This window comes from Homalodisca vitripennis, chromosome 6, assembly GCF_021130785.1.
Source record: "Homalodisca vitripennis isolate AUS2020 chromosome 6, UT_GWSS_2.1, whole genome shotgun sequence".
In the NCBI taxonomy this organism is placed as follows: Eukaryota; Metazoa; Arthropoda; class Insecta; order Hemiptera; family Cicadellidae; genus Homalodisca; species Homalodisca vitripennis.
In genome coordinates, this window is record NC_060212.1 from 149,142,346 (window position 1) to 149,160,519 (window position 18,174).

Genomic DNA, 18,174 nt, shown 5'->3' on the forward strand with positions numbered 1-18,174 from the left:
TTTTCAAATAATTGGAATAGCAATTTTTGAACTATGATGAGATTATTTTATGGTAATAGAAACACAAAATTTCAGTACAGAAGTCACGAGTAACACTTTCAGTCATGAGAGGTTGGAAAACTTGGGAAAAGATATGATGTTATTATGATGCTATGATGGCTCTGCATAGAGTTCATTCCAACCCCCTTATTTAGTTTAACGTCAAAATATTCAAGTTATTACTTGAAAGTCCAGGATAGGAGATGCCACACCATACCAACCACTCAACACATATTGCATACACCAAAATAGGTTAATGGAGCACAACTGGTTTCTGTTGCCAACTTTAATTATTGTATTCATCGCTATATTCAAATTTAGTTTTTTAGCAAGCTTTGAGCAACCCCATTTCTTTGGTTGTTTTAACAGCTAAAATAGGGAGAGATTTCAGCTTACGAAACTTTATGTTTGTATTATAAAAAATTAAAAAAACCTAATTTATATGTAAAACGTATATATATAGTTGAGGCTATATGCAATCATTTGCCGTGAAAGGATGAACAATACCGACGGATACATTAGTTAAGGGACAATGTCAATAAATGAGAAAGCGGGGGAGAGGCAATGTTTTGAATCAGTTCTCTTTCATTAGTATAATGTACTGGTGAAGTGGTTGAATTCAGTGGTTAACAGTTAAACAAATAACCAAACCCGTAATGTAGCATAACCGTTGTAATATTATGGGGAAAGTTTATTGTCCGAGATGACTGCAGACAGAAGCTACAACTTCTGCTACAACACTTTCTATGGTCACACTGAAACGTATGATATTTATCTTAAATTAATGGCAATAAATTCATTTTGTACATCTATCGACTTTTTTACTGTATACATATCCTAAGTTTGTATAATTAACAATAGTCTGATTTAATTTTCTGAGTGTTTATGTATATATATATATATATATATATATATATATATATATATATATATATTATATATATATATATATATATATATATATATATATATAATTTTTATAAATAAGCGATAAATATTCAGTTTTATTAGGAGGTGAGTATCATTATTTATACTTGGAAAATACTGAAACCGAGAGACAATGTTCCGATTGATAACATATTTGATTTACTTTCAAAAAATTATTTAAAAACCAGCAGATACCCGCGGTTTCTGAGGAAAATATTTCTACTACGCAAATTTTTATACTGCAATTTCACCCCTTAAATTTTAATTTTTAAGATGTAAATTTTAAGATCAGGATATTAATTTTCCTTTTTTTAATATTACCTACAAAACACTTTTAAATGTAGGTACAATCTTATCAATAAAAATTAATACAACATTCTTTGCTAGGCACATATTTCGAGAACGACTAGACCGAATCGGCTAATTGTTTTATGTACAATGTTCGTAGAAACCTGAGGAAGGGATGAACAAAAACATCCGAAAAGTTTCCAAAATTATTTTTAGATAAATATCGAAGTATTCATGTTTCATAATCACAATTTTACTGAAAATAAACAGCTGTAAGCACTTTCAGTTAAAGTTACTCACAGGTAGAAATATTTGTTTACAATTTAAATTGTAGAAGCGTGTTTGATCTGTGGCAATGTAGGTAGTAAAGATAAAGTTTATATCCATCTTTAACTTTATATTGTGTCAGTCATAAATTGTAAATACCTAATTCCTAATCTATTTAAACACTGTTTTCAAACCCACCTTTCATTAACGAAGCTGCGAATACGTTCACTTAAGGTGTTCGAAACTGAAGATCATCTTCCTTGGCATTGTGATATGGCATTTTAACAGTGCATTAAGTTAAAAAAGAGAAATGAACACTAACATGCCTCAACAATGTATTCCTTCCAAGGCTACAGTCCAAAAACACAAGTAGACAGAAGTCTACTTGTGTTTTTAGAAATACCGCATAACCTTATAAGCAATTATTTTTAAGGATTTCCTCCTTACACTGGAAATATATAGGATATATTATGACTTCTCTCTGGATCGCTTCTCAGTCCTGCGTTTGTATGAATATTCTCTTCATCGGTATAACAAGGCAAACTGGAAATATCATACAAAAAGTAGATTACAAGAATTGGATATAAAAGCTTTCTGATTTTAGAGACATCATTAATTATGTATTCTGAAATCGTTAATTATCTCTTCTTCTTTTCCCAGATACAGCTTACTTCATGAATTATTAGCTATTTTCGTTCACGTTCCTTATAAAAGATTTTAAGAGAGAAGAAAAGCAATTTGGATTTTTAAATATGCATATAATATTACAAAACAATTATTTGGAAAATGTTTATTTTTATTTAACATCATAATCTGAATTTTTAAATATTTAATAACTCTTTTAGTGCCTTTTGAGAGATGTGGTATCGCTTGATTCCCCTAAAAAGGTTTCAGATAATTTTTCATTGTTATATATTACTACTTTTCGAGGATTCAAATATACCTCCTTCCTCAGTGTAAAAACTTGACATAAGATTAAAAATACCTATGAATTTAAAATTAAAATTCGTGGCCACACACTAAACTAAATTTGACTCCAGTATTAAATTATGCAGGACTCCATTTGATCTCGCGGTAGCATTTTAATATATTTTTAACTCTTATTCACCGGGCACAGTGAGTTACGTTAACACTACGTGCTGATGGAATTTTTGCCTCCAGCGTATTGATATAGCTACACTTTTACAATAAACTGTTCCAAAATTAGTTATTAAAGCTAGACTTCAATTATTTACGTTTACGGCATGAAGCAAATTAAAATTTACCGCCACTTATTTATTTATTTTATTCAGGTTTTAAATAATTATAGCACTTTATGTATGATGGTATTTACTAAATTTTCTTGTTTTGATTAATAAATCCATCATACTTATATATTAGCTGTCTGGGAATAGCTTATTTTTTTGTTATTTTGCTTTATCTTTACGTTATTTTGCTTCAGGATTATTTCTTTTGGACAAATCATGACGGGGCTTTGGGCTAAGTTCTCAGGCAAAGACGGTAAAATCTAGTTTTAAGTACAGTATCAGGTGTACTGTGTAGTCTACTCTATTCATATTTACATCTCTGTAGTTGTGAAAACATCCACTGTTTTCACAACAGAGTGCGTATTATCACCCAGTCACCCCAACGTGTATTAACTGTCCCTCAGACAAACGAGTATTTTGATCTCTCAGCTGAAGTGATCCTCCTGTAGTTTCAAGTGCTAGTTTGTCGAATCGTCACTGTAATTCACTACTAAAAATATCCCAAATTCATACCAAAAAGTTTTAAAAAGACGGTACTTGAAATACGTAACTTAATAAAGTAACCTAATATAAATTTAATTCCAACTAAATACCCTTTTATGTAGGCTACCGTAGTAATGCAAGCTTTCTTATTCATACATCCAAATTATGTCAGTCAACTAAGTAGAAATTGTTTAATTCATTACTCTTATGTTACCGTTTAATTAAGAACTAATTTCAATGATTTCAACTAAATTTTTAATTTATATACAGTGAACTTTTGAAGAGAAGTGGCTACTTTGAACATAGTGCCATCCTGATTCCAGTAGGTGTATAGATCAGAGTAAACTCTTTTTAACAGATGACTAACAATCGTAATGTGACCTTAACGTCAATTTTTACCAATCTGGTGAGATATTAATATAAATATTTCAATTACATACTTAATTACACAAGTTCCAATATGACAAGACAAAATACAGAGCATATTACAATTCCAAGCAAATCTCAAACTTGTTATCCATACAAACTTATTTCTTATACATTAAATTGTATACGTTTACACTGTTATTACATTTACTATAAATCGGTTAAAAGATGCTGTAATGGAATATCATGTTGATGTTTATTAGTTCCATATATAACTAATAGAGTTTACAATATAACGTTTGCACAATAACACGTAAAATAAATATTCTCCAATATTAGAGATGTAGCCACGAAAAGTGTTTTATAAATATGTATAACACAATATGAATAAACCTTTAACACTTTTTAAACTTTTATTTTTCTTACGATGTACATTTCGAAATCTGTGATTTCATCTTCAGGTACAAAATAAGGTTAAGGTAATTATAAAAATAAATAATTATTCTTTTCAGGTAATTATTTAGTAGTTAATTTTTTTATAATTTAGTAATTATTTAGTTTTTTAGGTAATTATATAGGTTAAGGTAATTATTTATTTTTATAATTACCTTAACCTTATTTTGTACTTGAAGATGAAACACAGATTTCGAAATGTACATCGTAAGAAAAATAAAAGTTTATTCATTAAAGGTTTATTCATATTCTGTTATACATATTCTCCAACAGTTACTGAGACGGCTTTAATTATTATTGCATTCTAACATATCTGTAATATTTATAAATAACCTTCCTTTTTTAAACAACATATAACGAAATTCTCCTTATAGCAAAAGTCAACTTTGAATCTCGTTTTTTAAACACTACAGCTTTATACATGCGTACAGTATCACCGCACTGCTTGTAAAGTATCATAGAAAATAACGAAATCATCTCCAAAATTAAAGTATCTCAATCATCCACTTATTACAATTTTCATGTTTATTATTTTTATTCCATTTATATAATGCAATAACCAAAGTTTGGATAGATGGATACATATAGAAAATATATAGAATTGATTGGCTTAAAGTGTTATATGACATTTAAGTCAGATTCAGAAATGGAATAACATCCACATTGAACAATACTATTTAAGCAAATTGTTTAAAAACTATAAGCATTACAATTATGGACATTTAAATATCTTGAATGATTTAAATTTATGTTTGTATTTAAAACTGTGTGAAAGACTTAAAGATATGTTTAAATGTAAATCCATTAATTAGACATACTTCTGATAAATAAAAATTTTTAATATTACAACACAGGTTATTTGTTTATTATTTAGTCTCATAAAATAACACTGAGTTTTAATGCATTTCAAGAACATAGCCTTTAAAGAGATTGTGCCCGTGGCCGGCAAGCATATAATATAACCACTAAAACTACTACTCAAATATTTAACATTGTTACTAGAGAATGATTTGAGTCTAAATGAAAACAATATCGTATGATACCAAATTTTCGGTGAAACTCAACCTTCGTATTAGGACTTCACGAAAGGAATCGCCCACATGGTGATTGAAATAAATTTGAGGTTATTTTTGTTTTAAGCAAACAACAAAGTAATAGAAGAGTTAATACATATTTATACCCAGATAAAAATCCTTTGTTTTGTAATAAAAAGATACTACACAGTATTGTTTTTATAATGTGTGGTCTGTAATTATATAAATAGTAGAGAGCTAGCTGATAAGCATTTGTAATGGAGTAGACGACTGAGAGGAGCCAAAGCACTGTCCCCCGGGAAACTGTTTGTCGGGGTTTGTTTGCTTTGTCCGTGACTGTAGTGTTTGTTCTGGACTTTCTCATGATCAAGTCGCTTCTCTCTCAAGATGAGAAATGTCAACTGTAAAACGTGACGAACAAACTGTCCAGATTGATTCAGGTGAAACTTTTGGCACTAACTTTATACGTGACTTTACATTTTAAATCGTACTGCTAACCTAATATTTCTATAACACATTTTTTAAACTTTGTCTCGTCATCAATTGGTTTAAAGAAACGTTAGGCTACCTAAAATCAAGGGTTGGCCATTTAATATTGTACGTAAAAATGCAAAACAACAAACAAACATATAACATGACATTTTGTTTCGTTATTGATATTTTTGTATTATTTGTTTGTACATTTGACATATGGTTTATATATATTAAGTGGAGCAAGTAAGTAATTTAAATGAATTTTATGCTTATACTTATATAGCTTTAAATATTAAGCTAATACATACAATATTTTAATCTATTTAACAGTGTTTTACTATTTAAAGCAATTAATTTAGAGATCAGTTATTAGATTATTTCTTATATGCAAATCTTATTTCGTAATATATTCATATGTATCCTATATGCTTTCAATCATAATCACTTATTAAGAGCCGGATGTACTGGCTTCTTAATTTTAGTCCCTGAATTCATATATACGGCATTATATATAGACCTTGGAGCTGTGGGAGATGTCGCATTTTAAAGAAGACGCCGGATGCATTTAGTTTTTTTGTATATTTTCGTAGATTATTCAGATAAATAATATCTTACCAGTTCGTGCATTATTGATTTATCAGTAAAGAAGCATCTGGAAGCTTACTAATCATATCATTAAAATAAGACACCGCGCCTATTGCTAAAAAATAGATTATAAAAGGTTTGTTAGTTTGGAATAGTTTTTGGGGCTAAAACTCAAGGCCGTGCATCTAAACTCAGATTTTCACCAGAAATGGTATATGGTAAATGGTTTGTTGTATTCGTTAGAATCGAAATAATTCAGAATTATAGCCAGGATCATGACCTGTGGTTTATATTTTGTCATGTACATTGATAGTTGTAGGCCCATCTGATTTTATTTCATTTTTATATTTTAACATATATTTTCAAAGTAAAATTCAGGAGTTCCACTTATTGAAAGATTAAATAACTTTTAGTACTGCTTAGAGTACATAGTCACATCTCTTTCAAAAATGTGTATGTATTTATTAATAATTTTAGTAACTATTTATGGTAATCGTATTTGCTACCTTTTCTAGAAACAAAATTTTTTAGCTAGGGAAAGCCAGCAAGGAAATTTAATCGGAAGTTCAAGATTTAAACTCTAAATTGGTTTAAAAGCATAAATTAAGTGTTAATACAATGAAATACAAGCCGTTTATATCAATTATAGGCTACATAGAGAAACAAGTTACATCCTATCTTTACCTGTGTATACCAGAATAAGACAATGCCCAAGGGTATAGTTACACTTGATATAACATGGAGGAACATGAACTGCCATTTATATGCAAGATGGTATCGAGCGAGAGGTCGTGAAACATGTCGTAAACCGCGTCACAACTCCTCTGAGGGTCTTTATATCATTTACACGACATAAAGCCAATACTACTTGGAAGTAATGGAGTTTCTGATCAAAGCGTCACAATCAAATGTATCACTAAACAAGTTATAATGAATTTAAATTTTTTGAGTTACTATACACGTTAATGATAACCATAGTTGTTTTTTTTTCATCATTACGTCAGTAAGTGAGTTATTTATTGTATATTTACATAATATATATGTTAAATTGGTAAAATAACTTACCATTGGCTGAGTGCCAGCGAAGCTTATCACTTGTAGTGCTCGAGAATACTCATATCTGTGTGTCTGTATTTTTGTCTGTTTTTCTGTCTATTTGACTGTCTAAACATATCTTGAAAACAAACTGACCAACAGAATTGGAATTTTGAATTAACTTTTAGTTAAATTAAATTAATTCAATTTAATATTAGCATCACTTATTCGATGATGGTGCATGTCACTCCATGCGATTTAGCTTTTTTACATTGCTGTCATGGGTAAATGGGTAACCATGATAGGAACGAGAATATTGCAGAATATATATATGCATGTATGTATGTATATGTATATTATATATATATATATATATATATATATATATATATATGTATATATATATATATATATATATATATGTATTATTTTTAGTAGATTACTGTATAGTTTGGTGAAAACCGTCTTCAGGTGCATAAATTGTATAACATATAAAAATATATAAAAGAAAACAGTACAAACGAAAGTAAATAAACAGTTAGTAAATAATAATAATAATAAATACAGATGACATGAACTAAATAATTGTTCCATATGTTGATTTCAAATTTAGACGTTTTTGGCTAAGTTATCTAATATCCAGTCTATGTGGAATTTTGCTCTTTAAAACCAATTATTGTGCTTGTTCTAATGGTCTGAGGTAAATTGGGTTTGAATTTGTATTTGCTTGTCGAATAGGTTTCACTGAATATGTATTTTCAAAAGTTTCATTGTGATTTAGACCATGAGTCACGTCAGTTTTCTTTAAATCTAGGTGTCTATAATCAAATTGGTGTCCTGTCATTCTTGTCCTTAAAGTATTTGTTGTTGAGCCAATATAATCTGCTATACAATATATAATATACATATATATATATATATATATATATATGTATATTAAGTAATGTGAATTACTTAATATAAGTAATGTGAATTTTTTATTCATACAATAAAAAGAATTACCAATCAATTCAGTGATAAGATCCGATTTCAGCACACTTTCGTTTCAACCTTACAGATGCTTTTATTATTCAAAACTTACCGTAAAATGTATCTAAATTATCAAAATTGTGAATACAAGATTGGTAACAAGATATCTTGATAGTGACCATCTCCAGACTTTAAGTTGTGCATGACACTTTTGCAACACAGCTCTGCGTTGGTTTTTGACCAACATTGAAATGTTTCTGAGCGTAATTGAAACATACATCTTAGTATTATGACACACTCTATATTTTGTTTACAAGGAGGATGTCACTTTTTCTTTATGATATCTGTCTCACTATCTGACTGCAGAAAATTTCTAAAATGAGCTCTAGGCTTGTAATTTTGCATTCACCCATGTTTTGGAGTACTTGTACTTTGTATTATTAGATGGTGAATCAATGAACCAATAAGAGACATATAACATATGATAAAAACCTCTCTTCCTTTTCACAAAGGATTAGCTGGTCATAATGTCTGCTCCCGATTTGTATTTTTAGTGTATATAAAAAACTTTATTGGCTATTTTGTTTATCGGCTATAGGCAAAATTGTGGGATCATAATTCGGCATTAGTATAAATCTAAAGCTTGGTTTGCCAGGACATTAAGTAGACTATAATGTGTTTCAATCGGTGGGATGAGTCTAACATAGATTCGTGTACAAAGGGTGATTTAATTTATTAATTTGCTTCAGATGGATTCAGTTTATAGGATATCAATAAATGTAAGAATGTTTCTCTAAGTGATCAAGATCAATGTTTCTTATGATTATGTATTGGTGAAATTCTCTTTGAAGACTGCCTCATTTCCAGAAACGTTTTATGTCCGAGCAGAAATATATCGACTAATGCATAATTTATTAATAAATTATAATTATATAAAGGCGTAGTTAAATGTTGCTCAACATTAACGTCTATTGGCAGTCTTAAACACAACACGCCACGTGCCAACCATTGTACATATCTTGCTTGACCTTTCAATCTGAGACAACGCAATAAAATGTTGAATTTTTAAACATCTGACTAAAATAAACTTCAATTTAGCTCTGATTTTATTTAATTCTAGAACCACAACTTCGTGACATTAATAAAGGCCACCAACAATACACGGGAGTGTGAACAATATGTTTTTTAATTAAGTAGATATATCATCATTCTTCCTGTAATATTTCAGTGAACTTGATTCTACCAAGTTTAAGAGTGTTTTAGGAATTAAAAAGTGGTGGCACGATGTGCAAAGAGAGTACAGTATGTTAATATTAAAGAGACATATAGTAAACACATACTACCACAATTCCAGTTATTATTTGGATGAAAACGAATAAAATAATCACTTTTAAATATTTAAAAATTATTTAAAGGTTTTGTAACTATTTTACATAAGATTATGTAAAATTAAAAAAAACTAATTTAGGTATTAATCATTATTTAATTATTTCAATTTTACGAAAGTATTTTAAATAAGCAAAATAACTAAATACTAACAATAAATTATACTTTTATTATAAGAAGCATCCACGATATAACATATATAAATATAACATTTAAGATCGGTACACTCATAGAATGGCCCAGTTTCGAAGCGAAAATTTCTGTACTTTCACAAACAAAGCAGTTAATTATATGTATAGTAGTACTAGGTACATTAGCACGCTCCGTATTTAACTTATATTTCTCTAATTTAAAACCTTAAAATATTACCAGACAGTTCGATAGTCAAAAATGTAATTATGTTAGAAGCAATAAAATAATTCCTCTTAAAAGTAAATAAAAGTAGAAAACAAACTAAATACACTATCACAAACACACTTTTAAATTATGAAGATCAGGAAGAAGAAACTTTAGCATTTACATAAATGTAACAGAGTACAAATATAGAGAGCTTCTATTTATGAAATATTAAACTGTAATGGAAAATGTATTGATTACTTGAGTTATATATTATTATAAAATTGAGTATTGCAAATTGATTTGGAATCTGTAGGTGAGTTTAATTAATGAGAAACCTACTTCTGTCACATCACAACTAAGATGGGTTTTATAGCAGTCTCTAAATTTATTATCAAAGTTAGCTTGGTTTGATATCTGTATTACTATACTTACCAAGCACTGCATACTCAATATTTGCTAAAACTTCAAGCTAAAAATGCAAGATAATCAGTAAATTTCCTACATCTCATAATTTTGTTATTTGTTTAAATTCTGTGCTCTACATCAATTTCAGAAAAAAATTAAATAAGATGTGTTGTTACCACCAAGCTCACTCTTTGCTCCAGATCTATAAAATTAAACAAGTTTTATAATAGTTTCTTTAGTTTAACACATGGTTTTGCAGTCATAAAATATGTTTGCACTTAACAATATTTTTTTAAGTTTAACGGTATAATTCAATTAATAACATCTGTTAGCTGTAATAGTGGGAATTTGCAAATTTAGATACTATTGTGGGAGTAACAGGGAGGTATTTTTGAAATAGGAATAAAATAACTTTGCTAAATACAATCCTTTTAGAAGTTTAGTTACCACGTGTATGTTTTGGTGGCCAAATTAAAATATGTTTTAACTTCAACACAAGTTGTCCTTTTTCCGATACAACTATAACTTATACATTTAATTTGAACTAAATCAATTCTTTATTTTACCCTTCTCTTAGACTCTCCATTTACTTTGTTTACATTTGTTATATAGTTTCAATACTACTTTTAGTATACATGTATACCATACAACGTGAAATATCTCCTCATATATGAACTTATAATTACAGTAAATTAATGTTATCCCATACTCAAAATACCACCGTTTGTATTTTATATAAAATTTTAAATCGTTGTCTAAAACTTAACATTGTGTAATATCTACAAACAAACAAAAAATAGTACTTTTCTAGGTATGATACTTTTCTTTTGTATATTCATTTACATGTATTCTTTTGATAGTATTTTTCTTTTGTTCACTAAGTTGACTTAGAACTATCTAAATGTGGTGGACTATAAGAATGAAAGTTGTAGAACTATTGCTTTATCATTACAAAAATAAATTTATCAATAAAAAGAAGTAAGATGTGCCATAATTAATCTTCACAAATCCATCCATTTTAAATACAGTGTATTTACTAAGAATTTATAGGTTTCTAAGTTACAAAAAATCATTGCTTTTATTTTAATTCTGGTCCAATAACATTCATGCTTATAACTTTGTAAACTAAAATATAAACTGGCGTTTTTTAGGAAGATATTAGATTTTGTTAACTAGTACCAGAATGATGACATGTATTAGATAGTAAGTAGATAGTAAGTAGATTTACTTACTGCCTTACCAGTAGATTTACTCAATCAAAAATTTAAAAATTGAAGATTATATAAATTATATTATTAAAATTAAGATATTAAAAATATAATGTAAAATTTAAAAACCAAACAAATAGAATATTTATTATTATTAATGAAAATCAAATATCAAAAGAACGTGAGATGATCCGTATCCTATTAACACAGTAAATTTAAAAGTACTGTAAACAGAAAGCCCACTCAATATCCTCCTCATGACATGGCGACCCCCTTACTTGTGTAAAAGTATGGTATGAATTGATGAGTTTCTGTTGTGTTATATTTATTAATGAAGTAATAAACAATATATTTATCTTAAAAATTAATTTATTCCCATAGAAAGAAAAACACCATTCTAGTGTTTATGATTTAATTAAAATGATTTTATATTAAAACAATCGTTCAACTAGATTTTAAAGCAGAGTTGTAAAGCATTTCAGACCTGGAGGGGCTTCACTGTTTCAGCTAAAACAGCAAATCAAACTAATTAAACATTCCAGACCATCTCCCAAGCTGAGGAGCGTCTGCTCACTCCACTTGTAATTCTGAATATTGAATTAATGAGCTCCATTAACTAATGATCTTGCACTCGATGTACATTTATATCAGCTGAGCAAGTTGTTTAGCTCTGCTAAAAGCAAATATGGTTCAATAAAATATGCGCTTTTACCCTCTATTCAAGATCGTTTTTCTTGGATCTTTAGTTGTTTTATGAAATTCCACTGTGTAACTTCTATATACGTTCATATTGCTCAGCACTTACATTGTACAAATTATTTACTTTTTTTATCACAATTAAATTACATTTTGACAGTCAGATTATTTTAAAATTTACGATGAAGTTATATAATTTCCAATAATTTTAATAAAAACTATTTAAATTCATCGATGGGTATTAAGTTGATAATTATCTGGTATTAAGTTAGTTAGTGGATTGAGAATAAGTGTCTGAGCAACATTTTATTAATCAATTGTTTTAGACTAAACAATAATGCGCTCTTTAGATTAACGTTAGAAAATTTGGATGACGTGAGTAGAGCCCTAATAGTATGTATTTAATATTTATAAAAGTTCAAGTTTCAAACATGTATTTACACCTTGCTATTGATATCATATATTTGCATAAAATATATAGTTTTAGACACTTAAAATACCAATTTAAAAATCTAGAGAAATTTTTATTGATATATATTTTGTGACGTAATTGTTTTCTGTTTGAATATATTATTAATATAACTTTAAAGAGCCTTAATGCAATATGTTATATATCTACTCTTTTAGGCAAATTGGATATTCAATAATTAATAAATGTTCTATGTAAAGTTTGTAGGTTGTGAAAAATATACAGGGTGTACAGCAATAAGCGTTAGGAACAAATCTGTGTTAAAATACTTGGTATTGGCTACTAAATTGTACATATTTAATAGGTCATACTCAAACCGCTAAGAAACGGAGCTTCATTTTCGAACGTTTTACAATAACAGGACAAGTTTCATTAAAAAGACTTTTTTAGTAATTTTTGTAGTAATTTTTTTTCGTTACAGTTAGTACCATTTACAAAACCTATTTGTAAAATTTTTATAATTAACTATGTCTGTCATTCATGTCTAAAGTTTAAATTTGTACTATTAATTAAGAAAAATCTAATAACATTTGCCTTAGACAGGTTCTAAGATAGATATGGTTTTATATAACCATATAGGTCAATTACTTTTTATAAGATTATACATTTTTCAGTTTGTAATACCTTATATTAAAACTGGTATATCTAAATGATATGAGCAAAATTAAAATTACTAAAACTAAAGTTAACTAAAATGTTGTTAAAAATCTACTTCCATTGTTAAAGATTCCATTTTCAAATTCTTGCAAACTGATAAGGTAATACAGCTTTATCAAAACGAGTTTTGATCAGACATGGGCAATTCACTGTCACTTAAGGTCTTTTCACATTTTTAATGTGCTGAAATAAATGTTGTCTGCAGATTGTGTGATTGAAATGCGTGAGCGGCCCAGAGGTAGCATGGTACCATATATCCTGATTGTACTATTTGCAGTACTCAGATTTCACGATTTCACCAGCGCAGAGAAGTATGATGCTGTTATCGAGGAAGATTACTAATATTTCAAAGGCCGATGAACTGTGATCCGTATCACTTTACCGGTCTATACGTTCCCAGGTCTTTGAAGGTTTTTATAACCTCTATTCTTTATTTAGATTTTGAGCACAAAGTAGTAACACCACTCGATGAAACTGAATCAAACGGAAGAACTGAAATAGCATTCCAAGAAGATGGCGCACCTCCACATTTCTTGGAGGTAGTTCGGTTGTGGTTAATCAAGAACCATTCAATTATACGTGAAAGAGTTGTAGCGTGTCCCCTCGATCCCCAGACGTAAACACTTTTAACTATTGTATGTAGATGAAGAGTTTAGTGTATGACTCTGTTGTAAATAGTTGAGAATAATCAAGGGAAAAGACTATAATTATAGTGGATTTGTGAGAGAAAAACTGTGCAACAAAGATACTGTAGGCGGTATGCGCAAACCGGAAAGGACCTCATTAAACTTTGAATAACAAGTTTCAACCGTGTTCAAATTATTGGCCTTACAATATTCAGATGATAAATGTTTCTATTTTTAATTCATTTACACTTACCTTGCTCCATAAAACGTAACAAATTTTGAATATTCTTGTGGAAAATTGTATGTACATTCCGGAAATGATATTAACATAATATATTATTAACATTATAATATTAACAAGGAATAATTTTATAACTTAGAAATGACCACTTGCTATAACATATCCCATTATATTATTAAATTGTAAATGAACGTTTTCCTTTATAGTTAGAGTATGACCAATTCAATATAAATCATTTGATACCAATTAATAAATATTTTAAAGCGAATTTTGATTTAAAATATGTCCTCTTCACCTATATGCTGTAATAACGCCTGGTTGGTTAAAATGTTCTCCCATCTAGACTTTAAGTTGTTGTTGGGTATGAATAATATTTTTAGTGGCCGTCCAATGTCTCATGTTGTAGGTTATAAGTGCATGTTTATATATCAAGTTTTTTACACCAGAGGAAAGCTCAAATTTCAATCCCCGAATCGTAGTGTTATACATTCTGTATCATATAACGATGACAAAAGTCCAAACTGCTATATTCCTATTTTTTTCACCCCATCACAGGATAGGCCTACCCTGTATAAACAGAAAAAGACGAAAGGAACTTATAGGAAAAAAATTAGTTCGATTTGTTATGATCTAAACTATAATCAATTTTAATGAATAGCTTGCATACTGGCTGTTAATCGTTTCCACGAGAAGTCCTTGAAAAATGCTTATCTCACTTCCATGAACTGAATCTAATGTATATTTAGATAGTATATCTATATATTATATCCTAAATATCCATTAATATTATTTTTTTTAAGTAATCCAGTATATTAATAGCCTTATCATTGGTCTGTAACCTTTCAAGCAACTAAGAGAATCTCGTATATACTTGAAGGAGTAAATTAGCCACTGTAAAAAAGTAATGATTTGAGGTCACCAACTAGACTATTTATGAGTGAGGCAGAGAAAGTGGGTTGAAGACGAATGATGCAAAAACTAAATATATGCACTTTAGAAGGAATCAAAATCAAATAGGAGGACCCCTACAAATTGATGGGCATGTTTTTGAACAAGTGGAGAACTTTAAGTACCTTGGGGTCACAATATCAAATAAAAACACAGATGAACCAGAGATACAAAATAGGATCAACTCAGCAAATAGATGTGTATATGCATGCAATAGGATACTTTCAACCAAATCTCTCTCTCACAAAACTAAAACTACAATATACAAAACAATTATATTTCCAGTGCTTTTGTACGGATCCGAAACGTGGAGGCTAAATAAGAAGGATGAGAAAAAGCTTCTAGTTTTCGAGAATAGAATTCTACGTAAAATTTATGGGCCATCATATGAACAAGAGGTATGGAGAAGAAAACATAATAGAGAAATCAGGGAGCTCCACAATAGTACGGATGTAATAGGAGAAATAAAGTGCAGAAGACTCCGTTGGGCAGGCCATGTTTTGAGAAGAGAAGAGGAATGCAAACTGAAGAGGGTAATGTACGGTAACCCAGAAGGAAGACGGCCCCGGGGGAGACCAAAAGTGAGATGGTGGAACCAGGTGAAGGCTGATATGGAGAAGATGGGCGCTTCAGAGGAAGATGCAGAGGACCGTTCAAGATGGAGGAGCTTTGTAGGTGCGGCTAAATATCACCTCCGATATAAATGGCCCTGGGAGTAAGAGTAAGTAAGTAAGTAAAAAAAGTAAATATTAGTATTTTATGGATTTAAATGTACTCCTCTCCATGTTCACGATAAAAAATAGAGAACAAAATGCTCAAAATACGGTAGAAGACGTAGGTTAAAAATTAAACCGTTAGTATTTTAGTATTTGCCATGGTCGCACTATACTTTAGGAAATGCATATTTACTGTCTCCTGTTTTTATTTTTAGAAAAGTCATTGGAATTAGGTTTTTATTCAATGTTATATGAGATTTATTACCCATTCACAAACGTTTTTTACCTTTATGAGCTACTTTGAATATCTTGAAAACCTTTTGTTCGGTCTAAATCGATTTCTTCTTAAATATTCATTAAAACGGTCGTGATTATTAAGCTAGTGAAAATGCCCTTACTTATGAACGTATGAATAACAAACAAAGTATACAAGGAAAATGTATTTACTTGTATATCTCACCCTGATTTGCTAGAAATGCATGCCGTTTGGTTGGTAACAAAATAAATATATAATTCTTTTTGTGTGTTTTATTACGATAGCCACGAATAGGCCACGTTTTTTATAACATTTAAACTTAATATATTACTTTTATTCGAATAATTATTGGTTTATTGCAACATAATAATTTTACGCAAAATATAAATATATATTAATTTATAATAATTATGTACTTAATCAAAAACTCGTATTCGTATTTTTCGCATACATGTTGCTTAGAAGGTAAATATTTTGACTATAATAACGCAATTTGTAAAATCTATATCATTTGTATACTCTACAGTAAGTCCCTGTAATTCAATTTTTAACACCTATTTAAGATTTTAGAACTTTTTATAAAAGAAGACTATCATAGTAATGACCAGAGTAAATTCAGCAATCATAAGAGAGGCAAACAAACCCCAACAAACAAGCCTCCCAAGGGAACGCGTCTGGCTGTGCTGATGTAGGGGATACAGGCTATGCACGGTGTAACTGTTTTAGCACTGGTTTGGAACTCTATTTCAAATATTATATAAATATATTGTATTTTCAACGAAACTTTTTGTATTGAGATTTTCAACACCTGAATAATTGCTATGTCCAAAATGACAAAGTTATGGTTTGAAAGCATTAACCTGAACAATAATTCACAAAATTAGTTAAGATATGCCATTTAAGAATATGCAGCGTCCTCAATAACATATCTTTAGAATAATAATATGAATAGTGTTTCATATTGTTTTAATAATAATTTTTTCATGGGTAGCTTTCTATAATTTTCCAAAGAGAATAGATTATTACCAATTATACCCGTAAAGTTACAAATAGATACCCCAGTTATACACACACAATAGTAAAATAGGTGGTGAAATGTAATAATTGTACAGTGAATATGGAGAGGAAGATATAATTCTAAATACTTAATTACATATATGTTTAATATACTTGTAAGTTGATCCTAGTTTCTCTATTAATCATTATTATTATTATTATTCGTCAGAATTTATAGTCATTCACTAGATCAGACCTCATTTGTCACATTTTCATTAAACCCGATCAAATTCAAATGAATGCATTATCGGCCAATAACATCTCAGTATCTATATATCCTAAATTATCGTTTTTTTTGCTACTTTTCATTAGAATTACTCTCCATTAGGATGGAAATTTATTAATCATTTTCTGGAAGGCCAAATCCTACTGATTTGGAGCACAAGCAACCAACAGAAATCATCAGTGGACGACAAGCGTTCGGCAATGATCCCTAACGCAAGTTCTGGGACTACATTATCACTATACTCCTTATTGTGTAATTTTTATTGTGTTAAACATCAGTAGCCTCCGATAAGAATGAATATCGTAAAACTCTCCTTAGTATTAAAAAACAGTCGCGATTATATTAGAGGAGGCTGACACACTGGGTCGTTTAGGAGTTATAAAATACACTCCAAAAACAGGGCCTCTAAAATCATCCCTCGAGAATTTTTTTATTTTTAAAACTTTATAAATGTGTTATAGCTTAAACATTTACTGGGTGAAATTGAAAATTTTTTAAAAATGTCTGAGAGTGGTGCTTTAGGACACTGAGCCTCTCCCTTACATACGACCATGTTACCAACGATCATTAGAGAGATCACTAACATCAAGCAAATACTTTTTTCATGATGTCTGATTTTATAATCCACAGAATTACCCTCTAATTATGATTTAAGAAACACCAAGGCAACAGCTTATATCCCTTAATATGATCGTAAATACATCGAAAACCAATGCTGAGAATTTAAAATATAAGAAAATGGAACAGAATTACATACTAATGTACATTCAAAATTTGC